The 13,115-nt window shown below is 38.6% G+C and overlaps 1 long non-coding RNA gene across 1 annotated transcript; it reads right to left on the bottom strand.

Annotated features, from left to right (window-relative positions):
- Positions 1–762: 762 nt before the first annotated feature.
- On the bottom strand, positions 763–11,586 carry LOC134516208 (uncharacterized). The gene is made up of 3 exons (XR_010071258.1): positions 10,371–11,586; positions 2,781–2,929; positions 763–1,304 (listed from the first exon to the last, which is right to left on the bottom strand). It is a non-coding gene; the product is annotated as an uncharacterized LOC134516208 (long non-coding RNA).
- Between the last annotated feature and the right edge of the window lie 1,529 nt (positions 11,587–13,115).

Here is a 13,115-nt window from a genome sequence, read left to right as displayed (position 1 = left end):
AAATCTAGGGGATGATAGGCTAATTTTTATTTGAATAACATTGTGATGTTTACAATACATGAGGGTTAGATAAGATCCTGCATTTTATGTGCACTATCCCTTTCTATGATTGCTTCCTTTAGTGCTCAGTTGTGATTCCAGGTACAAGCTGTGGTTCTGGTCTTGGCTAGAGCAGCTACTGCTTCATTGTCTTTCAGTACAGAGCACATACACCCAGGTTCACTGATTCTGTCCCTATCTTCATGCCTGGGCATATGTGGAGGTGCATTCCTTCTTCTTCTAACTCATCAGGTGAAGCATGATTCCCATGTTAGCTTTTAGTATTTGGATCCTTCCATTTGAGGACTGTAATCTTATGGTATTCTATGTCTTTGTTATCATATTAATATTTTACCATCTCAGCGGTCTAAATTTTCTTTTTTTATTATTAATTTTCAATAGCTGTATGTCTATATATAGTGTTAAATATATAGTTTGTATTTCTTCTGTTCTCCTTCACTATCTGGTGTCCTTTTCATGATTCACATGTTCAGAAGCCTGACTCTCTTTCAGAGTAGTAATCAGTCACATATTTTTTATCTGTTCTCTCACGGTGATGCGAGTTAAATTGAAATAACACCTACATCAACTTCTCCACAGCAAAGATCCTCCATATAATCTTTTTGCATGCTATATTTAGACAATATGAGGTAATGCACTCTCTCCTATTACTCTGTTCAACTCTTCTTTTGAGAGGTGAGACACTTTAGATTAACTGCTGGATAGGGATGTTCCCAGGCTAACTAAAATGATGTGGTTTAAGTTCAAATGCTAGCTTCTGTTAGAGTTTCCTCTTCATGTGCTCTTGAGTTGAATCATTAGTAAGGACTTCATCATCTATTACCACTGGTAGCTCCATTTGAAGCTATCTAGAGAATTTAATTTTAAAATTAAGCCTTTGATTCCATTGTTCCTTTAACTTCTACTGTGGGGAAAAAAAAAAACAAAACAACAAACCAACACGGTTTTAGGCCTTATCAGGAAAGATCCTGTTTATATACTTCGTGGTCTTTCATCTTCAGTAGTTCTTTGTGTGCAAAGCCATTAAGGAAATTCTCAGGATTACTAGTGGTGTAGACAGATAGTTTTTGCTTTTTTTTTCCCAGATGGGCATGAAGAGGATGAGTCTGGTAGGGCTGGGAAGCAACAACTGTTCTCAGTTTTCTGTCCTGTAGGCAGAATCGGGCAATGGAACTGAGGGAGAGTGGATAAGACGTTTGAGTTATCTCAGGAGACTAAAATCTTTTATTTTCTCAAAGTGGTGCCTGTTAAAAGAAAAAAAAATGTTGAAGATGACTGGTGAAGCATATTACCATTAAATTCCAGTAAGAGAATGCAAAAGCAGTTATCTACAAAACAAACTGAACTACTACTCCAAGTGGAGAACTGAGGTGAGTGGTAGAGATGACTTCAAAACCAGAAGGGAAGACTCAATGTAAATTAGTATCAGGCAATGTAGCAATGATTTTGAAGGTGACAAGAATAAATTAGAAACATATTGCTGAGAGAGAACATATTGCTAAGGGAAAAGGCTGTAGTTAAGATCATCTTGGTAGTGTTTCAGGCAGACTGATATTTAAAGTCTGGGGAACTACTTCAAGCCAAGTACTTCAAATACATTGCAATCAAGAATTTATTTTACCAGCCAAGCCAGATGTGCTTTGATAGAAAGTTTAGAGCCTGGCAAACTTGCCAGAATCTATCCTGAAGCTGCTGGAGTTTTAAGGGGACAAAGAGGCTTCAGTCAATTCAAAGACACTTAATTCAGCCCAAAGTTGAAATGAGAGTTTAACCTGCCAGCCAGGTCAGTGGAGTCTTCATAGTAAAATAAACTACTTTGGGTGTTCTTTTTTTTTAATTTGAATGGATTCAAGATGAAGATAACTTCTGGTATGTTTTTGGTTATGACTGCCATTTTTAATTATTTTTTTCATGCCTTGGAGACACCTTTATCTAATTAATATTTCAAATACATTTGCAAAAATTATTTTATCTTTATTCAGAGATGCTCATAACTTCTCATATCTGATGTGTACTAAGGAGTTCAGACCACTGTTCTGAGTAAAAAGAGCCTGCAGCATCAGCAGGTAATGCAAAAGGCTCTGAGCCAAGACACTGCTAAGGCAACAAATGGTGCAGGAGAGCATGCCAAGGAATATGAACTTCCTAACAAAGTGCAGACATCTTTTAAGCAATTCTGAATGTGTTAGAGTTCACAATTCACATACATATGACTATCTAAACTTCCTTTTTCCCTTGTGCTTTTCGTTCAGATCAAACGTCTTGTTCTGAGTGAAGTGATGGTCTACTGCACAAGCAATACCAGTCATTGTGACAAACACAAGGGGAATTCATACAGGAGTGACTGGAAAAGAAAGAATCTGATAAAATGGCAAGGCAGTATCAACTAAATGTTTAAGGAAGGAAAGGGCAAAGGAAATGAAAGAATGACTGATGCTCAAATTAAGGACCAAGAAGGAATTTTATCAGATTTTGAGGAAGTTAATAATACATGACAAATGCTCAGACCCAGATCAATACAAGATACATGGAAAAAGAAACGAAAACCCGAGAGAGACTAGAGAGAGAATTTTAGGCAGTTTACAGTGGAAATGTCCTGTGTGTACAAAAATGAGAGAGAAAAACAATTGCAGCTATAGTTTTTAAGATGCCTATACACGATCTGTATGCATGTGGGAACATAAGGAAAAAAGCACAGATGAAATAAGCAGTGGTCTTACCTTGCTGTTAAGCTGAATTATGACCAACCTTCATCTGGTGGTATACATCGTACATTGTTCCTCAACATACAGTCCATTTTACACTTTAGATGAACTCAGCTTTTCTGATTGTCATAGACACTTATCAGTTGATCTCATCTTCCAGTTGCCTAAAGAATAGGAAAACAGTTATAAGTGTCTTAAATTTTCCTTCTACTATGTATCTGTTCTATATTGTAAATAATCTAATCTGAATTTTTACTATGACAATACAAATTCCATTTTCATCAAGTGAGTTTTAATTCTCTGCTTTTAGAAGTTTTCTGTCAAAGAGAATTGGTATTCATTGTTTTCTATTTTGTAACAACTCAAGAATTACTTCCTTGAGGCATGCTTTCAATGACCAGGTTCTTGAAGTCCTTGCATTGATCTCTCACAAGTGAATTGATCTTATTTTCAGGTACATTGTTCATTTTAGGATCAGACAGGCTTACAAGTTTTTAACGTGCACCTATAAATCATATATATATCTTTGTCCATTTCTTTGTAATATTTGTGAATCGTTTTTTTTCTTTTGACTTAAAAGTTATGCCTTTTGTTAAGAGTATTTCAGTGGCTAGTTTATAGGTTGCTCAGTAGAAAATAGAAGGAAGAAAAATAAAGGACAGAGAAAAACCAAACAAAGCAATTTGGCAAAAGGGAGAAAGGAAGCCCAAAAAAGGTAATAGAAGAATTATATCTTTCAACAGAGTTTGAAAGTGGCCAAATCACAGAAAAACAGGAAGCCTAATTAAAAAAATAAATAAAGTTTTTTAGAAAGAGTTGGAGAAGCCTACAATTGTGTTTAGGTCCTCAAGAGTCTTAAATTATTATTGCCCCACTTTTTGCCAGGAGACTTACTAAGTAATGTAAAAGACTCAGAGTAGCCTTAATAGTGAATTGCAAATGAGAGCTCAATTTGAATACACACGTTTCAAATATGGACACAATATAGTCTAGGCTTGATTTGTTACTCATGCTGGAACATAAATTTTCACAAAATCCTGAGCCTTAAACGTTGCTGTTTAGTAGAAGACTGCATACTTGAAATTCAGATCATTACATAGTCCCTGTTTCTAGTAAACAGTGCAAGGAGAACACAAAAGGATGAAAAAGAAAGAAAATAATCAAGAGGATGAGTAGGTAAAGGACAGAAAACAACAAGAGGAAAATAGGGGAAAAGAAATGCTTTGTAAGACCTCGTTTTAGAAAAATATATGGAAACAGAGGGTAAGGCAGAAGAATAATGAAGAGGTGATTGGGTACAATCAACACAGCTTCACCAAGGGCAAATCGTGCCTGACAAACCTGGTGGCCTTCTGTGAAAAGGTCACAATATCAATAGACAAGGGGAGAGCAAGTGACATCATTTACCTGGACCTGAGCAAAGCCTTTGACACTGTCCCGCATGACATCCTGGTCTCCAAGCTGATAAAATATGGCTTTGATGGACTGACAATTCAGTGGATAAAGAACTGTCTTGATGGCTGCACCCAGAGTGGCTGTCAATGGGTCCATATCCAAGTGGAGGCCAGTGACAAGTGGAGTCCCTCAAGGATCAGTACGGGGACCGGTCTTGTTTAACATCTTCATCAGCGACATGGACAGTGGCATATGGAGTGCACCCTCAGCAAGTTTGCCAACGACACCAAGCTGTGTGGGGTGGCTGACACGCCACAGGGAAGAGATGCCATCCAGAGGGACCTTGACAGGCTGGAGAGCTGGGCCCACGCCAACCTCATGAAGTTCAACAAGACCAAGTACAAGGTCCTCCATCTGGGTCGGGGCAATCCCAAGCACCGATATAGGCTTGGCAGTGACTGGCTTGAGAGCGGCCCTGAAGAAAAGGACCTGGGGGTGCTGGTGGACGAGAGGCTCAACATGAGCCGTCAGTGTGCACACGCAGCCCAGAAAACCAATTGTATCCTGGGCTGTATCGGGAGAAGCGTGGCCAGCAGGTGGAGGGAGGTGATTCTCCCCCTCTACTCCACTCTCGTGAGACCCCACCTGGAGTACTGCGTTCAATTCTGGAGCCTCTACTACAAGAAAGATATGGATGTGGTGGAATGTGTCCAGAGAAGGGCCACAAGGATGATCAGAGGGCTGGAGCACTTCTTCTATGAGGACAGACTGAGGGAGTTGGGGTTGTTCAGTCTGGAGAAAAGAAGGCCCCGAGGAGACCTTATTGTGGCCTACCAGTATCTTAAGGGGGCCTATAAGAAAGCTGGTGAAGGACTTTTTAGGGTGTCAGGTAATAATAGGACTAGAGGGAATGGATTAAAACTAGAGATGGGATGATTCAGACTGGATGTTAGGAAGAAGTTCTTCACCATGAGGGTGTAGTGAGACACTGGAACAGGTTGTCCAAAGAGGTGGTGGAAGCCCCATCCCTGGAAGTTTTTAAGGCCAGGCTGGATGGGGCTCTGAGCAGCCTGATCTAGTGGGAGATGACCCTTGCCGTGGCAGGGCGTTTGGAACTACATGATCTTTAAGGTCCCTTCCAACACTGACAATTCTATGATTCTATGATTCTATGATATATAGTCAAAACACATCTCTGTGCTGTCCTTCTGCCTTTATAATGCAAGACTGGTTAAGGGATGAGGAACTTGGGCATCTCTGGAAGCTGTCTTTGTATAATGGAAAACCTGGTAAATCCTTTTGAAAATGGATTTCAGCCAGAGGTGTCAAACAACACTTGGTGGGAGGGGGTGAGAGAAGTTGTGTGGTAATCCCTTTCAGAAACTTTATGTCACCTTGAAATGCAAAGGATGGGATTTTTTCTGTCCCTTTATGAAAGATATTCTTTAAATATAATGTAATTCAGCAGTGAAACAAAAATCAGACTTCCTGTGGGACTCCTAGTCTTTACTAGTTTGCTAGAATGATAGAGTTCTCTGCTCCAGTCAGTTATGGAGTGAAATGACAGCACAGTAACGCTATGAAGAGAGCATTGTGTACCAGTGGAAAAGTAACTGAAGGACATAGTAATAAATTTGATTTATTTTACCAGATTTCTTTGTATAACTATGCACTTATATGATAATATGAAGGAGAGATGAAAACATGAAAGCAGAGCTCTGTTTAATGAAAGAGGTATAAAAGGACAACAGTCCAAGACACTAACCAAGTTAAGTTAAGCTGTACATAAAATGATCTAAATGGAAATTTGTCAGAACAGCTACTAGGACTTCATCATAGGAGGGTTTTTTTTGTTTAGTTTGTTTTGGGTTTTAATTTTAAGGTTTAGTGGAGATTGACGAAATCCGCCAGTGGTTGTTTTTTAGTTCTTCAGCAGCACATCTTTGAGATATTTTTCTATGAATTACTCTACCTTGAAATAAAACATCTAGTCTCATAGGAATTTTCACGTGGTTTAGTTTTTCAATCAGTACAAAACACATTCACCACTGTAGCACTGTTGGACTTTTGTGTGTCAGCATCTTAGAAAAATTCACTATGTCTCCATAAGGCCTAAAATGCAGATAGCTCATCTGGGAGGCAAATATGGTTTTACTTCACCTTTATCTCCCACAGCTGTGAAAGCTGTCAGTTTCTAACCATTCAAACTGAGAATTCAGAATATCCTCAGAATAGCTCAGTTGTCTCACACCAGTGTTTCCTTCACTTGTTCCTGCCATTTTTCTGGATTCCCTTTTTCATTGATGACAGTAAGATCAACCTTCTCCCTATGTATATTAATTGGATATATCCTCTGTATTTACTACCGTGATTGTTTGTGTGGGTACTAAGAATTTAATTCAAACTAAAAACTCCGTTTTATGTAAGCAACTGTGTCCTGAAACACCTTAAGAAATGTTCGAGTAGCCAATAATCATGAATAAGCCTTTAAAGACTGGAATAGTTTCAAATGCTATTTGCTTTACTGCCAAAAATCAAATTTTTAAATGTCTACACTTAGCCTTTATCTCACACACAGATATCACTGGAGCTGTGCAAGATGTTACTTCTTATTTAACTGAAAACTGGCATTTCGAAATTTGTTCTTGTTCCAAATCAAATAAAGACTTATTTTTCTGATCATTTCCCATGAAACAGATTTTTTCAAATTATCAGCAAATTTTTACATTGTTTTTTTTTTTTTCTAGAAAGACAAAATGGTTTCTTTTGACTGTATAATTTGACAGTATTTAATGGCATAATAGGTTCCTATTAGGCACTATTAATGCTTTCTATAAACACGTCACATAATTCATAGAACCGATGATCATTGAGTCCAACTCCTGACTCCACACAGGGCAACCTAAAAGTTAAACCATATATCTAAGAGCACTGTCCAAACACTTCCTGAACACCAAGAAGCTTGCAAACATGACCACTTCGCTGGGGAGCTTGTTCCAGTGCTTGGCCACCCTTTTCACACAAGTGAAGAACTTTTTACTAATATCCAATCTGAACTTTCCCTGACATAGCTCTAAGCCATTCCCTTGCCTGTTATGACGAGACACCAGAGAGAAGAGATCAGCACTTCCTTCTCCACTCCCCCTCATGAGGAAGTTGTAGACAGCAATGTCTCCCCTCAGTCTCCTCTTTTCTATGCTGAACAAACCTGGTATCCTCAGCTGCTTCTCATATGTCATACCCTCTAGTCCTCTCACCATGTTTGCTGCCCTACTTTGGACACATTCTAATATTTTTATATGTTTCTTATATTGTGGAGCCCAAAACAGCACACAGAACTCAAGGTGAGGCCACACCAATGTTGAATACAGTGGGACAATCACTTCTTTTGACCAGTTAGCTCTACTGTGCTTAATGCACCCCAGGATATGGTAATTGTCATGCTTCATTTTTAGCAGTTCATATTTTTAATTTTCCTGAAAAATAGGTATCATTGACACAAAAGATGGGATTCATCTCAACTAAATTTACTTGCCTAAAAATTAGGCATTTCATCTATGTCAGCTAGACTTTATAGTCAGTAGACAGAAACAGGCATCTCCAAATGACAGTTTTTTTCAAGTATTTATTGCCATCCTATTATGTACCTGCGTAAACTCTCACTGACAACAAAAGGTGGCCTAGAGTTCTCATAGTCTATTGTCACTTGTTCTTGCTAAGACACTGACACCTCTCCTGCAATTACATAAATATTGATACGTTCCCACAGTTAACCAGGTTAAAACTGACCCAGGAGGAAAATATAATGGTATTTCTACTATAAATAGCTCAGGAAATAGCTCTACTTGTTTGTTGTAAATGAAACAGAAGAAGAAAGGTAATATTTGCACAGATTTTGTGTACATCATTATTCATGTATAAATGACAAAAATTGTACCAAATGGACCTGAATAATTTCCATGCGAATAAATTGTTTTAATTTTTGTTATCCACAGACTCTGCAATATGAAAAAGATTCACATAATTGTCGCTATACAAATGCTATTGGCAATATTCTTTGCAAATTAGGTCTTCTCATTCATTCCTTCTTAAAATACAATTTTGTTCCAGATTTTTATATCGCTCAAGAAATTATCTATATTTCACAAATGTAGCACAAAAATGTTAAAACACAAGTAGAAATGAATTTGCATTTTTACTTAGAAACACAGAGCATTCAAAATTCTGGTTAGAAATACTGCTAAAAAAAAGGTATTGTAGATTGTATCAATTAGAAAGAACAAGGCCTTCAGAAAACTGTGACCCTGGCTCTGAAATTGTTTTACAGTAAGACATATAATATGGCTTGTCACATAAGTTCCAAAACTTTAATTAGCCTTTAACATATTGTTTTCTTTTAAAATGTCCCTCTTAATTATTCATGGCAGCAAAGCAGACTAATTATGCTCCTTGGATAAAAGCACATTGGCTCATTAATCTTTCTTTTTCAGTTACATATAAACATCAACTATGATGGACAGGAAAGCATTTTTTTTATTATTATTTTTTTGCCTATATTAGATAGACAAAGTTTGGGATCCTGAGGGAATGCAAATGTTATTGAAAGATTATCGTTGTGATTGTAACATTCATATGAAATATTAAAAAAATAATAATAAAAAAATACACCGTATGCAATCACTTATTATTTCTGAATTTTATCTTCAATTCATTCCTGTCATTAGTATTTTTCATGGTTTTCATGGTTACATTGCCTTAAGATGCATTTGCTTAGACTTTCCCAAAGCATTGATAATAGGTGCAACTATCCAATATTCCTTAATAAACTTTTAGGACACATAAGAAAAAAATTACTTTCTTAATGTTTCTTCATTTTGAGAATTGATGAGAAAAATTTGAATTAATTATTCAGAAATAGTATGTTTAAGAGTTTCCTCTTTCTGTCTCATTTAACCTTAAAACCACAATAGCCACCACGTGTCACACTGCCATTGCAGTCTGTCTTACAGTTCCTATTTCTGTAAATCCTTGCTGTGACATACTATTACACTGATTAGCAAATCTAGGCCATTGCTCTTCTTTTTACTATAGGGCTAATGGACACAGAAATGAATTCTGAAACTGTTGAAGCATTCTCTTCATTTTCTTGTCGATGTCTGTCATTCTTTGCTTTGGGTCCTTGACTCATTTTTTTCTGTTTTATGTGATCTTGAGATCACTTCAAATGGTTTCAAATTATAATAAAATTTTATTGTTGTGGGAAAACCTGCAATATACTAACCCGCACATTCATGTTCACTTCTAATTCATTCATAAGACTAAGATATCTCAAAATCATAAAATCAAATAAATTTATGTAGGATATCTGGAGGGAATAGGAGGCAAACACCTGCTCAAACCTGGGAAAAGTTCAAAAATGCAATTAGCTTAAGAGTTAGATCTATTCTCTCAAGGCTTGTCCCATCGAGTTCTGAATATCTCCAAGGATGCAGATTACACAGTCTCTCCAAGCAGCTTGTGCTAATGCTTGGCTATGCATACTATGAAGATTGTTTTCCTTATATCTAATTAGATTTTTTTCTTAATGCAAAGTGGGTACATTCCCTCTTGAGCTTTCACTGTGCACCTCCAAGGAGAAGTTCTCAGCAAAACTGCTGCTTGTACATTGTGCTCCTGTCCCCAAATCATTTTAGCAGTTTGTGAGTATCTTCCTTGTAAAGGGAAGTCCAAAACTGCGTACAGTACTCCAGGTGCAATTTCACAATACCCAGTAGAAAGGAATAGCATTTTTTGACCCGCTGCCTATGTGCTTGCTAATGCAGCTCAGTTTATTGTTGGCCTTCTTAGCCATGGGGATTACTCTGCTGGCTTCTGTTTAACTTCTTGCCCACCAGGATTCCCAGGTTATTATTTGGAAACCTGCTCTCTAGCCAATTGGCAATGCTGAGCCTGTACTGGAGCATGGGATTTTTCCATCCTAAATATAAACCTTTTCAAATGTTGTTGAACTTCAGGATATTTGGCTGCAAAGATATTATGGCTGGCTGTGAGAATACTGCTAAAATCAAAGTAATTTACATACATGGCTCTCCCCCCACCCACACAGCCAGACATCTCACCAGTGAAGACCACCAGGCTGCTAAAGCAGTTTTCATAAATACATGCTGGCTGTTCACAATCTCCTTCTTTATGTAGGTGTAAATGACTTACAGCAGGATTTGCTTCAGAATCTTCCAGGGTAATGAGGTGAAGCTGATTATCATTTCATTCCCCAGATCTTCCTTCCTTTTTTCCTTGAAAATAGATGTGAAATTTCAATTTTTCCGTTTTGAGAGAAGACTCACAATGTTGTCAGCTGTTGTGGGTTAGCCCCGGTAGGCAGCTTAGCCCCATACAGCTGCTCATTCTTTCCCCTGCAGCAGGATGGGGGAAAGAATCAGAAGGGTAAAAGTGAGAAAACTCATAGGTTGAAATAAAGACAGTTTAATAGCAAAAGCAAAAGCTGCACGCATGAGCAAAGCAAAACAAGGAATTCATTCACTACTGCCTATGAGCAGGCAGGTGTTTAGCTAATTCCAGGAAAGCGGGGCTCCATCACACATAACAATTACTTGGGAAGACAAATACCGTAACTCCAACTATTCTTCCTTCATCCTTCTTCCTCCAGGTTTTATTGCTGATCATGACATATGGGTATGGAATATCCCTTTGGACAGCTGGATTCAGCTGTCCCAGATGTGTCCTTAGCATCTTGTGCATCCCCAGCCTACTTACTGGCGGGGTGTTGTGAGAAGCAGAAAAGGCCTTGATGCTGTGTAAGCACTGCTCAGCAATAAGTAAAACATGGGTGTGTTATCAACACTGTTTGGTCACAAATCCCAAACATAGCCCCATACAAGCCACTATGAAGAAAATTAACTCTATCCTAGCCAAACCCAGTGCATCAGCTCCCTTAGTGCTCTCAGATGAAGACTATCTTGTCCTATGAAGTTCTATATGTCCAGTTTACTTAGGTGGTCCTGAAATCTACCCTAATCTACCATGAGTAGTACTTCACTTCCCCATACTACTAAGTACATGGCACCAGGAAGACCACACAGCAGTGTTAGACATTAAAGACTGATAGGAAGGCCATTTTTTCCCTTTTGTCTGTTCCCTTATTGGTGCTACAGAAACCACCACAGGTCTTCCCAGGTTGTGGAAGTAAGTCAGACATATGGTTAGAACAAAGGATTTATTGTCTCTACTGTGAGGGTAGTCAAACACTGGAGCAAGTTGCCCATAGATGTTGTGAAGGGCATCCTTGGAGTTGTTCAAGACTCAACTGGACACTACCCTGAGCAGCCTGATATGATTAGATCTGCTTTGAGCAGGGGATTGGATAGAAATCTCTGGAGGCCACTCCCAAAAAAAAATAACCTGTAATTTTTTGCTTCTCCATGTTTATAAGATGCAGGGCTGTTCAACAGGTACTCCAGAACAGCCACAATCCCATGATTTGTTTCCCTTTAAATTAACGTCCTCCTCCCTCCCATCCCAAACAGTTCTTGTCTTTTACCATACCACCTTGACTCAAATACACAGCTGGCTGTTTGCCCTTTCACAATGAGACCTGATTTTGCTGACTTCATATCCTTATCTGTTATTTGTGACACAGGTGGTAAATTCTAGCTTGCTTTTTGTAACACTTCATAATTTCTCAGGTTATCTTATTAGCATAGCTGCAAGTCAGGATTGGCTATCCATGCACAGACCCTAAAAGCAATGATAAGGCATCAAGTATCTTACCTTTTCTTTGTCCTTTGTCATTAGATTACTTACCCCATTCAAAAGCAGCCCCACATTTTCCTTAGTATTTCTTTTGCTATTGGTATACCCCTCGGAGTCCTTCTTGTTGCCCTTCAGATTCCTCAGTAATTTCAGCTCCAGCTGAGTTTCAGCTTTCCTAATTCCCTGCATGCTTTGGCAGTGTTTCCATATTCTTCCAGGACAGCTAGATACCTTCCTGGATAGCTTCCACCTTTTTGCATTTTTGTTTAGTCAGAAGGTCCTTTTCAACTTTTCTGGCAATGCTTGCTCAAGCTTCTGTACACCAAAATGGACAATTTTGAGCTTTGAGAAGATTAACAGGTCCCTTAAGTTCAACAAGCATGCCTTGGCATCTCTGCCCTTCAGAGCAGCCTCTCTTTCTAGTTCCCTGAACAAGACCAAGTCTGCTTTCCTGAATCCAGAGCTGTTGTTCTATTACTTGTTTTTCTTCCTTCTTTCAGGATTGTGAATTCTACCATCTCACGGTTGCTTCAGTGAAGTTTGCTGTCAGCTTTCATATCTATAACCATCTCTTCCTTTTCCATGAGTAGAGTAGTTAAAATATCCAATTACATTGCTAGTAGTGGACCATAGGCCTTATATCTTGTTTGGACCCACTTTGTCCTGCATAGACATTAGCTTGTTCTGGCTGTGACTAACAACTGCCCTTCTAATAGATAACAGGGTGATTAAAGTAACCCAGAGTTTCTGACTGTGATTCTTCTCCTTATTATTTAAGAAAGGTTTTGTCCACTTATTCTTCTCAATTTGGTTCTTCATAGCAGATGCCTGCCATGTTTTCCTTTCTGGTCTCCCCTCTGATCCTGGCCCGTAAGTTCTTAAACAGCCATCACCCATTGATTAGCAAAGCTCAGTGCATTTGTACTGCTCCTTTGCATACAGCACCATCTTCCCACTTTTGTTTTCCTTGCCAGTTCTTCCCAAAAGCCGGTATCGATCCAGAACTCCTGTCATGTTTCTCAGGTTGCATGCACTCATGTACTGGTACTTAAGATGGACCCCAGCTATGCCACTTGCTATGGGGAAGTGTGAGAGCTTCCTCTACCATGTTCTCCCTAGATGTTTCCACTCTGCCCTCCATTCCTCCACTTTTCTGTAGTGTGTTCATAATCCACCAACTACCCT

The sequence above is a fragment of the Chroicocephalus ridibundus genome, chromosome 1 (genome assembly GCF_963924245.1).
Source record: "Chroicocephalus ridibundus chromosome 1, bChrRid1.1, whole genome shotgun sequence".
NCBI lineage: Eukaryota > Metazoa > Chordata > Aves > Charadriiformes > Laridae > Chroicocephalus > Chroicocephalus ridibundus.
Note: the sequence above shows the minus strand (reverse complement) of the source record. Positions and strands in the feature narration are given on the sequence as shown.